The sequence below is a fragment of the Ranitomeya imitator genome, chromosome 4 (assembly GCF_032444005.1).
Source record: "Ranitomeya imitator isolate aRanImi1 chromosome 4, aRanImi1.pri, whole genome shotgun sequence".
In the NCBI taxonomy this organism is placed as follows: Eukaryota; Metazoa; Chordata; class Amphibia; order Anura; family Dendrobatidae; genus Ranitomeya; species Ranitomeya imitator.
In genome coordinates this window covers 112,968,836-112,984,284 of record NC_091285.1, presented here as the reverse complement: position 1 = coordinate 112,984,284, position 15,449 = coordinate 112,968,836, and positions in this window count along the sequence as shown.

The following is a 15,449-nucleotide window of genomic DNA, read 5'->3' as shown; positions in this document are numbered from 1 at the left end:
ACACTCTATACCCTACACTCTATAGCCTACACTCTACACTCTACCCTACACTCTATACCCTACACTCTAATCCCTACACTCTACACTCTATACCATACACTCTATACCCTACACTCTATACCCTACACTACACCCTACACTCTAATCCCTACACCCTACACTCTATACCCTACACTCTATACCCTACTCTCTATACCCTACACTCTACACTCTATACCCTACACTCTACACCCTACACTCTACACTCTATACCCTACACTCTACACCCTGCACTCTGTACCCTACACTCTACACTCTTTACCCTACACTCTATACCCTACACTCTATACCCTACACTCTACACCCTACACTCTATACCCTACACTCTATACCCTACACTCTACACCCTACACTCTAATCCCTACACCCTACACTCTATACCCTACACTCTATACCCTACACTCTATACCCTACACTCTATACCCTACACCCTACACTCTACACCCTACACTCTACACTCTGCACTCTGTACCCTACACTCTACACTCTTTACCCTACACTCTATACCCTACACTCTATACCCTACACTCTAAACTCTATACCCTACACTCTATACCCTATACCCTACACTCTATAACATACACTCTATACCCTACACTCTATACCCTACACTCTATACCCTACACTCTACACCATACACTCTACACCCTACACTCTATACCATACACTCTACACCATACACTCTATAGCATACACTCTATACCCTACACTATACACTCTATACCTTACACTCTATACCCTACACTCTATACCCTACACTATACACTCTATACCCTACACTCTACACTTTATACCCTACACTCTATACCCTACACTCTATACCCTACACTCTATACCCTACACTCTACAACCTGCACTCTACAACCTGCAATCTATACCCTACACTCTATACCCTACACTCTACACTCTATACCCTACACTCTATACCCTACACTCTACACTCTATAACCTACACTCTATAGCCTACACTCTACACCCTACACTCTATACCCTGCACTCTATACCCTACACTCTACACTCTATACCCTACACTCTACTCCCTACACTCTACACCCTACAGTCTATACCCTACACTCTACACTCTATACCTTACACTCTACACTCTATTCCCTACACTCTATACCCTACACTCTATACCCTACATTCTATACCCTACACTCTACACTCTATACCCTACACTCTATACCCTACACTCTATACCGTACACTCTATACCCTACACTCTACACTCTATACCCTACACTCTATACGCCACACTCTATACCCTACAGTCTACACTCTATACCATACACTCTACACTCTACACTCTATACCCTACACTCTATACCCTACACCCTACACTCTATACCCTACACTCTACACCCTACACTCTGTACCCTACACTCTATACCCTTCACTCTATACCCTACACTCTATACCCTACACTCTATACACTTCACTCTAAACTCTATACCCTACACTCTACACTCTATACCCTACACTCTATACCCTACACTCTATACCCTACACTCTACACCATACACTCTACACCATACACTCTACACCATACACTCTATAGCATACACTCTATACCCTACACGATACACTCTATACCCTACACTCTATACCCTACACTCTATACCCTACACTATACACTCTATACCCTACACTCTACACTCTATACCCTACACTCTAAAACCTGCACTCTATACCCTACACTCTACACCCTACACTCTATACCCTACACTCTATACCCTACACTCTATACCCTACACTCTACACTCTATACCCTACACTCTATAGCCTACACTCTACACTCTATACCCTACACTCTATACCCTGCACTCTATACCCTACACTCTATACCCTACACTCTACTCCCTACACTCTACACCCTACAGTCTATACCCTACACTCTACACTCTATACCTTACACTCTACACTCTATTCCCTACACTCTATACCCTACACTCTATACCCTACATTCTATACCCTACACTCTACACTCTATACCCTACACTCAATACCGTACACTCTATACCCTACACTCTACACTCTATACCCTACAATCTATACGCCACACTCTATACCCTACACTCTATACCCTACACTCTATACCCTACACTCTACACTCTATAACCTACACTCTATAGCCTACACTCTACACCCTACACTCTATACCCTGCACTCTATACCCTACACTCTACACTCTATACCCTACACTCTACTCCCTACACTCTACACCCTACAGTCTATACCCTACACTCTACACTCTATACCTTACACTCTACACTCTATTCCCTACACTCTATACCCTACACTCTATACCCTACATTCTATACCCTACACTCTACACTCTATACCCTACACTCTATACCCTACACTCTATACCGTACACTCTATACCCTACACTCTACACTCTATACCCTACACTCTATACGCCACACTCTATACCCTACAGTCTACACTCTATACCATACACTCTACACTCTACACTCTATACCCTACACTCTATACCCTACACTCTATACCCTACACCCTACACTCTATACCCTACACTCTACACCCTACACTCTGTACCCTACACTCTATACCCTTCACTCTATACCCTACACTCTATACCCTACACTCTATACACTTCACTCTAAACTCTATACCCTACACTCTACACTCTATACCCTACACTCTATAACATACACTCTATACCCTACACTCTATACCCTACACTCTATACCCTACACTCTACACCATACACTCTACACCATACACTCTACACCATACACTCTATAGCATACACTCTATACCCTACACGATACACTCTATACCCTACACTCTATACCCTACACTCTATACCCTACACTATACACTCTATACCCTACACTCTACACTCTATACCCTACACTCTAAAACCTGCACTCTATACTCTACACTCTACACCCTACACTCTATACCCTACACTCTATACCCTACACCCTATACCCTACACTCTATACCCTACACTCTATACCCTACACCCTATACCCTACACTCTAAACTCTATACCCTACACTCTACACTCTATACCCTACACTCTATAACATACACTCTATACCCTACACTCTATACCCTACACTCGATACCATACACTCTACACCCTACACTCTATACCATACACTCTATAGCATACACTCTATACCCTACACTATACACACTATACCCTACACTCTATACCCTACACTCTACACTCTATAACCTACACTCTATACCATACACTCTATACCCTACACTCTATACCATACACTATACACCCTACACTCTAATCCCTACACCCTACACTCTATACCCTACACTCTATACCCTACACTCTATACCCTACACTCTACACCCTACACCCTACACTCTATACCATACACTCTACACCCTACACTCTATACCTTACACTCTACACCATACACTCTATAGCATACACTCTATACCCTACACTACACACTCTATGCCCTACACTCTATACCCTACACTATACACTCTATACCCTACACTCTACACTTTATACCCTACACTCTATACCCTACACTCTATACCCTACACTCTACAACCTGCACTCTACAACCTGCAATCTATACCCTACACTCTATACCCTACACTCTATATCCTACACTCTATACCCTACACTCTAAACTCTATACCCTACACTCTATACCCTACACTCTATAACATACACTCTATACCCTACACTCTATACTATACACTCTACACCATACACTCTACACCATACACTCTACACCATACACTCTACACCATACACTCTATAGCATACACTCTATGCCCTACACGATACACTCTATGCCCTACACTCTATACCCTACACTCTATACCCTACACTATACACTCTATACCCTACACTCTACACTCTATACCCTACACTCTACAACCTGCACTCTATACCCTACACTCTACACCCTACACTCTATACCCTACATTCTATACCCTACACTCTACACTCTTTACCCTACACTCTATACCCTACACTCTATACCCTACACTCTAAACTCTATACCCTACACTCTATAACATACACTCTATACCCTACACTCTATAACATACACTCTATACCCTACACTCTACACCCTACTCTCTAATCCCTACACTATATACCCTACACTCTATACCTTACACTCTAATCCCTACACTCTACACTCTATACCCTACACTCTATACCCTACACTCTACACCCTACACTCTACACCCTACTCTCGAATCCCTACACTCTAATCCCTACACTCTAATCCCTACACCCTACACTCTATACCCTACACTCTATACCCTACACTCTATACCCTACACCCTACACTCTGTAGCCTACACTCTATACCCTACAGTATATACCCTACACTCTATACCCTACACTCTACACCTTACACTCTACACTCTATACCCTACACTCTATACCCTACACTCTATACCGTACACTCTATACCCTACACTCTACACTCTATACCCTACACTCTATACGCCACACTCTATACCCTACAGTCTACACTCTATACCATACACTCTACACTCTACACTCTATACCCTACACTCTACACCCTACACTCTATACCCTACACTCTACACTCTATACCCTACACTCTATAGCCTACACTCTACACTCTAAACTCTATACCCTACACTCTATACCCTACACTCTATACCCTACACTCTATACCCTACACTCTACACTCTATACCCTACACTCTATAGCCTACACTCTACACCCTACACTCTATACCCTGCACTCTATACCCTACACTCTACACTCTATACCCTACACTCTACTCCCTACACCCTACAGTCTATACCCTACACTCTACACTCTATACCTTACACTCTACACTCTATTCCCTACACTCTATACCCTACACTCTATACCCTACATTCTATACCCTACACTCTACACCCTACACTATATACCCTACACTCTATACCCTACACTCTACACTCTATACCCTACACTCTATACGCCACACTCTATACCCTACAGTCTATACCCTACACTCTATACCCTACACTCTATACCATACACTCTACACTCTACACTCTATACCCTACACTCTATACCCTACACTCTATACCCTACACCCTACACTCTATACCCTACACTCTATACCCTACACTCTACACTCTACACCCTACACTCTACACCCTACACTCTATACCCTATACCCTAGACTTTATACCCTACACTCTATACCATACACTCTATACCCTACACTCTATACCCTACACTATACACTCTATACCCTACAATCTACACTTTATACCCTACACTCTATAACCTACACTCTATACCCTGCACTCTACACCCTGCACTCTACACCCAACACTCTAAACCCTACACTCTACACTCTATACCCTACACTCTATACCCTACACTCTACACTCTATACCCTACACTCTATAGCCTACACTATATACCCTACAGTATATACCCTACACTCTATACCCTACACTCTACACCTTACACTCTACACTCTATTCCCTACACTCTATACCCTACACTCTATACCCTACACTCTACACTCTATACCCTACACTCTACACCCTACACTCTATACCCTACACTCTATAGCCTACACTCTATACCCTACACTCTAATCCCTACACTCTACACTCTATACCCTACACTCTATACCATACACTCTATACCCTACACTCTATACCATACACTCTATACCATACACTCTATACCCTACACTCTATACCCTACACTTTACACCCTACACTCTATACCTTACACTCTATACCCTACACTCTATACTCTACACTCTAAACTCTATACCCTACACTCTACACTCTATACCCTACACTCTATAACATACACTCTATACCCTACACTCTATACCCTACACTCTATACCATACACTCTACACTCTATACCCTACACTCTATACCATACACTCTACACCATACACTCTATAGTAACATAGTAACATAGTAACATAGTTAGTAAGGCCGAAAAAAGACATTTGTCCATCCAGTTCAGCCTATATTCCATCATAATAAATCCCCAGATCTACGTCCTTCTACAGAACCTAATAATTGTATGATACAATATTGTTCTGCTCCAGGAAGACATCCAGGCCTCTCTTGAACCCCTCGACTGAGTTCGCCATCACCACCTCCTCAGGCAAGCAATTCCAGATTCTCACTGCCCTAACAGTAAAGAATCCTCTTCTATGTTGGTGGAAAAACCTTCTCTCCTCCAGACGCAAAGAATGCCCCCTTGTGCCCGTCACCTTCCTTGGTATAAACAGATCCTCAGCGAGATATTTGTATTGTCCCCTTATATACTTATACATGGTTATTAGATCGCCCCTCAGTCGTCTTTTTTCTAGACTAAATAATCCTAATTTCGCTAATCTATCTGGGTATTGTAGTTCTCCCATCCCCTTTATTAATTTTGTTGCCCTCCTTTGTACTCTCTCTAGTTCCATTATATCCTTCCTGAGCACCGGTGCCCAAAACTGGACACAGTACTCCATGTGCGGTCTAACTAGGGATTTGTACAGAGGCAGTATAATGCTCTCATCATGTGTATCCAGACCTCTTTTAATGCACCCCATGATCCTGTTTGCCTTGGCAGCTGCTGCCTGGCACTGGCTGCTCCAGGTAAGTTTATCATTAACTAGGATCCCCAAGTCCTTCTCCCTGTCAGATTTACCCAGTGGTTTCCCGTTCAGTGTGTAATGGTGATATTGATTCCCTCTTCCCATGTGTATAACCTTACATTTATCATTGTTAAACCTCATCTGCCACCTTTCAGCCCAAGTTTCCAACTTATCCAGATCCATCTGTAGCAGAATACTATCTTCTCTTGTATTAACTGCTTTACATAGTTTTGTATCATCTGCAAATATCGATATTTTACTGTGTAAACCTTCTACCAGATCATTAATGAATATGTTGAAGAGAACAGGTCCCAATACTGACCCCTGCGGTACCCCACTGGTCACAGCGACCCAGTTAGAGACTATACCATTTATAACCACCCTCTGCATTCTATCACTAAGCCAGTTACTAACCCATTTACACACATTTTCCCCCAGACCAAGCATTCTCATTTTGTGTACCAACCTCTTGTGCGGCACGGTATCAAACGCTTTGGAAAAATCGAGATATACCACGTCCAATGACTCACCGTGGTCCAGTCTATAGCTTACCTCTTCATAAAAACTGATTAGATTGGTTTGACAGGAGCGATTTCTCATAAACCCATGCTGATATGGAGTTAAACAGTTATTCTCATTGAGATAATCCAGAATAACATCCCTCAGAAACCCTTCAAATATTTTACCAACAATAGAGGTTAGACTTACTGGCCTATAATTTCCAGGTTCACTTTTAGAGCCCTTTTTGAATATTGGCACCACATTTGCTATGCGCCAGTCCTGCGGAACAGACCCTGTCGCTATAGAGTCACTAAAAATAAGAAATAATGGTTTATCTATTACATTACTTAGTTCTCTTAGTACTCGTGGGTGTATGCCATCCGGACCCGGAGATTTATCTATTTTAATCTTATTTAGCCGGTTTCGCACCTCTTCTTGGGTTAGATTGGTGACCCTTAATATAGGGTTTTCATTGTTTCTTGGGATTTCACCTAGCATTTCATTTTCCACCGTGAATACCGTGGAGAAGAAGGTGTTTAATATGTTAGCTTTTTCCTCGTCATCTACAACCATTCTTTCCTCACTATTTTTTAAGGGGCCTACATTTTCAGTTTTTATTCTTTTACTATTGATATAGTTGAAGAACAGTTTGGGATTAGTTTTACTCTCCTTAGCAATGTGCTTCTCTGTTTCCTTTTTGGCAGCTTTAATTAGTTTTTTAGATACAGTATTTTTCTCCCTATAGTTTTTTAGAGCTTCAATGGTGCCATCCTGCTTTAGTAGTGCAAATGCTTTCTTTTTACTGTTAATTGCCTGTCTTACTTCTTTGTTTAGCCACATTGGGTTTTTCCTATTTCTAGTCCTTTTATTCCCACAAGGTATAAACCGCTTACACTGCCTATTTAGGATGTTCTTAAACATTTCCCATTTATTATCTGTATTCTCATTTCTGAGGATATTGTCCCAGTCTACCAGATTAAGGGCATCTCTAAGCTGTTCAAACTTTGCCTTCCTAAAGTTCAATGTTTTTGTGACTCCCTGACAAGTCCCCCTAGTGAAAGACAGGTGAAACTGCACAATATTGTGGTCGCTATTTCCTAAATGCCCAACCACCTGCAGATTTGTTATTCTGTCAGGTCTATTAGATAGTATTAGGTCTAAAAGTGCTGCTCCTCTGGTTGGATTCTGCACCAATTGTGAAAGATAATTTTTCTTGGTTATTAGCAGAAACCTGTTGCCTTTATGGGTTTCACAGGTTTCTGTTTCCCAGTTAATATCCGGGTAGTTAAAGTCCCCCATAACCAGCATACACTCTATACCCTACACTCTATACCCTATACCATACACTCTATACCCTACACTCTACTCTATACCCTACACTCTACACTCTATACCCTACACTCTATACCCTACACTCTATACCCTACACTATACACTCTATACCCTACACTCTACACTTTATACCCTACTCTCTATACCCTACACTCTATACCCTACATTCTACAACCTGCACTCTATACCCTACACTCTATACCCTACACCTTACACTCTATACCCTACACTCTATAACCTACACTCTATACCCTACACTCTACACTCTATACCCTACACTCTATAGCCTACACTCTACACTCTACTCTATACCCTACACTCTATACCCTACACTCTAATCCCTACACTCTACACTCTATACCCTACACTCTATAGCCTACACTCTACACTCTACTCTACACCCTACACTCTACACCCTACTCTCTAATCCCTACACTCTAATCCCTACACTCTAATCCCTACACCCTACACTCTATACCCTACACTCTATACCCTACACTCTATACCCTACACCCTACACTCTACACTCTACACCCTACACTCTACACTCTATACCCTACACTCTACACCCTGCACTCTGTACCCTACACTCTACACTCTTTACCCTACACTCTATACCCTACATTCTATACCCTACACTCTATACCCTACACTATAATCCCTACACTCTACACTCTATACCCCACACTCTATACCCTACACTCTATACCATACACTCTACACCCTACACTCTACACCCTATACCCTACACTCTATACCCTACACTCTATACCCTACACTCTATACCCTACACCCTACACGCTATACCCTACACTCTACACCCTACACTCTGTACCCTACACTCTACACTCTTTACCCTACACTCTATACCCTACACTCTATACCCTACACTCTATACACTACACTCTAAACTCTATACCCTACACTCTACACTCTATACCCTACACTCTATAACATACACTCTATACCCTACACTCTATACCCTACACTCAATACCCTACACTCTACACCATACACTCTACACCATACACTCTATAGCATACACTCTATACCCTACACGATACACTCTATACCCTACACTCTATACCCTACACTCTATACCCTACACTATACACTCTATACCCTACACTCTACACCCTACACTCTATACCCTACACTCTACAACCTGCACTCTATACCCTACACTCTACACCCTACACTCTATACCCTACACTCTATACTCTACACTCTATACCCTACACTCTACACTCTATACCCTACACTCTATAGCCTACACTCTACACTCTATACCCTACACTCTATACCCTGCACTCTATACCCTACACTCTACACTCTATACCCTACACTCTACTCCCTACACTCTACAGTCTATACCCTACACTCTACACTCTATACCTTACACTCTACACTCTATTCCCTACACTCTATACCCTACACTCTATAACCTACATTCTATACCCTACACTCTACACTCTATACCCTACACTCTATAACCTACACTCTATACCGTACACTCTATACCCTACACTCTACACTCTATACCTTACACTCTACACTCTATTCCCTACACTCTATACCCTACACTCTATACCCTACACTCTATACCCTACACTCTATACCCTACACTCTACACTCTATACCCTACACTCTACACTCTATACCCTACACTCTATACCCTACACTCTATACCCTACACTCTATACCCTACACTCTATACCCTACACTCTATACCCTACACTCTACACTCTATACCCTACACTCTATACCCTACACTCTATACCCCACACTCTATACCCTACACTCTACACCCTACACTCTATAGCCTACACTCTATACCCTACAGTATATACCCTACACTCTACACCTTACACCCTACACTCTATTCCCTACACTCTATACCCTACACTCTATACCCTACACCCTACACTCTATACCCTACACTCTACACCCTACACTCTATACGCCACACTCTATACCGTACACCCTACACTCTATACACTAAACTCTAATCCCTACACTCTACACTCTATACCCTACACTCTATACCATACACTCTATACCCTACACTCTATACCATACACTCTATACCATACACTCTATACCCTACACTCTATACCCTACACTCTACACCCTACACTCTATACCTTACACTCTATACCCTACACTCTATACTCTACACTCTAAACTCTATACCCTACACTCTACACTCTACACTCTATACCCTACACTCTATAACATACACTCTATACCCTACACTCTATACCCTACACTCTATACCATACACTCTACACTCTATACCCTACACTCTATACCATACACTCTACACCATACACTCTATAGCATACACTCTATACCCTACACTCTACACTCTATACCCTACACTCTATACCCTACACTCTATACCCTACACTATACACTCTATACCCTACACTCTACACTTTATACCCTACTCTCTATACCCTACACTCTATACCCTACATTCTACAACCTGCACTCTATACCCTACACTCTATACCTTACACCTTACACTCTATACCCTACACTCTATAACCTACACTCTATACCCTACACTCTACACTCTATACCCTACACTCTATAGCCTACACTCTACACTCTACTCTATACCCTACACTCTATACCCTACACTCTAATCCCTACACTCTACACTCTATACCCTACACTCTATACCCTACACTCTACACCCTACACTCTACACCCTACTCTCTAATCCCTACACTCTAATCCCTACACTCTAATCCCTACACCCTACACTCTATACCCTACACTCTATACCCTACACTCTATACCCTACACCCTACACTCTACACCCTACACTCTACACTCTATACCCTACACTCTACACCCTGCACTCTGTACCCTACACTCTACACTCTATACCCTACACTCTATACCCTACATTCTATACCCTACACTCTATACCCTACACTATAATCCCTACACTCTACACTCTATACCCCACACTCTATACCCTACACTCTATACCATACACTCTACACCCTACACTCTACACCCTATACCCTACACTCTATACCCTACACTCTGTACCCTACACCCTACACTCTATACCCTACACTCTACTCCCTACACTCTACACTCTATACCCTACACTCTACACTCTATACCCTACACTCTACTCCCTACACTCTACACCCTACACTCTACACCCTACACTCTACACCCTACACTCTATACCCTACACTCTACACCCCATACCCTACACTCTATACCCTACACTCTATACCCTACACTCTATACCCTACACTCTATACCCTACACTCTATACGCTACACTCTATACCCTACACTCTACACTCTTTACCCTACACTCTATACCCTACACTCTATACCCTACACCCTATACCCTACACTCTATACCCTACACTCTATACCCTACACCCTATACCCTACACTCTAAACTCTATACAGTACACTCTACACTCTATACCCTACACTCTATAACATACACTCTATACCCTACACTCTATACCCTACACTCGATACCATACACTCTACACCCTACACTCTATACCATACACTCTATAGCATACACTCTATACCCTACACTATACACTCTATACCCTACACTCTATACCCTACACTCTATACCCTACACTCTACACTCTATACCCTACACTCTATACCATACACTCTATACCCTACACTCTATACCATACACTATACACCCTACACTCTAATCCCTACACCCCACACTCTATACCCTACACTCTATACCCTACACTCTATACCCTACACTCTACACCCTACACCCTACACTCTACACCCTATACTCTACACCCTACACTCTATACCATACACTCTACACTTTATACCCTACACTCTATAACATACACTCTATACCCTACACTCTATACCCTACACTCTATACCCTACACTCTATACCTACACTCTATACCATACACTCTACACTCTATACCCTACACTCTATACCATACACTCTACACCATACACTCTATAGCATACACTCTATACCCTACACTACACTCTATACCCTACACTCTATACCCTACACTCTATACCCTACACTATACACTCTATACCCTACACTCTACACTTTATACCCTACTCTCTATACCCTACACTCTATACTCTACACTCTACAACCTGCACTCTATACCCTACACTCTATACCCTACACCCTACACTCTATACCCTACACTCTGTACCCTACACTCTATACCCTATACTCTATACCCTACACTCTACACTCTATACCCTACACTCTATAGCCTACACTCTATACTCTACCCTACACTCTATAGCCTACACTCTAATCCCTACACTCTACACTCTATACCCTACACTCTATACCCTACACTCTATACCCTACACTCTACACCCTACACTCTAATCCCTACACCCTACACTCTATACCCTACACTCTATACCCTACTCTCTATACCCTACACTCTACACTCTATACCCTACACTCTACACCCTACACTCTGCACTCTATACCCTACACTCTACACCCTGCACTCTGTACCCTACACTCTACACTCTTTACCCTACACTCTATACCCTACACTCTATACCCTACACTCTACACCCTACACTCTATACCCTACACTCTATACCCTACACTCTACACCCTACACTCTAATCCCTACACCCTACACTCTATACCCTACACTCTATACCCTACACTCTATACCCTACACTCTATACCCTACACCCTACACTCTACACCCTACACTCTACACTCTGCACTCTGTACCCTACACTCTACACTCTTTACCCTACACTCTATACCCTACACTCTAAACTCTATACCCTACACTCTATACCCTATACCCTACACTCTATAACATACACTATATACCCTACACTCTATACCCTACACTCTATACCCTACACTCTATACCATACACTCTACACCCTACACTCTATACCATACACTCTACACCATACACTCTATAGCATACACTCTATACCCTACACTATACACTCTACACCCTACACTCTATACCATACACTCTACACTTTATACCCTACACTCTATAACATACACTCTATACCCTACACTCTATACCCTACACTCTATACCCTACACTCTATACCTACACTCTATACCATACACTCTACACTCTATACCCTACACTCTATACCATACACTCTACACCATACACTCTATAGCATACACTCTATACCCTACACTACACTCTATACCCTACACTCTATACCCTACACTCTATACCCTACACTATACACTCTATACCCTACACTCTACACTTTATACCCTACTCTCTATACCCTACACTCTATACCCTACACTCTACAACCTGCACTCTATACCCTACACTCTATACCCTACACCCTACACTCTATACCCTACACTCTGTACCCTACACTCTATACCCTATACTCTATACCCTACACTCTACACTCTATACCCTACACTCTATAGCCTACACTCTATACTCTACCCTACACTCTATAGCCTACACTCTAATCCCTACACTCTACACTCTATACCCTACACTCTATACCCTACACTCTATACCCTACACTCTACACCCTACACTCTAATCCCTACACCCTACACTCTATACCCTACACTCTATACCCTACTCTCTATACCCTACACTCTACACTCTATACCCTACACTCTACACCCTACACTCTACACTCTATACCCTACACTCTACACCCTGCACTCTGTACCCTACACTCTACACTCTTTACCCTACACTCTATACCCTACACTCTATACCCTACACTCTACACCCTACACTCTATACCCTACACTCTATACCCTACACTCTACACCCTACACTCTAATCCCTACACCCTACACTCTATACCCTACACTCTATACCCTACACTCTATACCCTACACTCTATACCCTACACCCTACACTCTACACCCTACACTCTACACTCTGCACTCTGTACCCTACACTCTACACTCTTTACCCTACACTCTATACCCTACACTCTATACCCTACACTCTAAACTCTATACCCTACACTCTATACCCTATACCCTACACTCTATAACATACACTCTATACCCTACACTCTATACCCTACACTCTATACCCTACACTCTATACCATACACTCTACACCCTACACTCTATACCATACACTCTACACCATACACTCTATAGCATACACTCTATACCCTACACTATACACTCTATACCCTACACTCTATACCCTACACTATACACTCTATACCCTACACTCTACACTTTATACCCTACACTCTATACCCTACACTCTATACCCTACACTCTATACCCTACACTCTACAACCTGCACTCTACAACCTGCAATCTATACCCTACACTCTATACCCTACACTCTACACTCTATACCCTACACTCTATACCCTACACTCTATACCCTACACTCTACACTCTATAACCTACACTCTATAGCCTAAACTCTACACCCTACACTCTATACCCTGCACTCTATACCCTACACTCTACACTCTATACCCTACACTCTACTCCCTACACTCTACACCCTACAGTCTATACCCTACACTCTACACTCTATACCCTACACTCTACACTCTATTCCCTACACTCTATACCCTACATTCTATACCCTACATTCTATACCCTACACTCTACACTCTATACCCTACACTCTATACCCTACACTCTATACCGTACACTCTATATCCTACACTCTACACTCTATACCCTACACTCTATACGCCACACTCTATACCCTACAGTCTACACTCTATACCATACACTCTACACTCTACACTCTATACCCTACACTCTATACCCTACACTCTATACCCTACACCCTACACTCTATACCCTACACTCTACACCCTACACTCTGTACCCCACACTCTATACCCTTCACTCTATACCCTACACTCTATACCCTACACTCTATACACTTCACTCTAAACTCTATACCCTACACTCTACACTCTATACCCTACACTCTATAACATACACT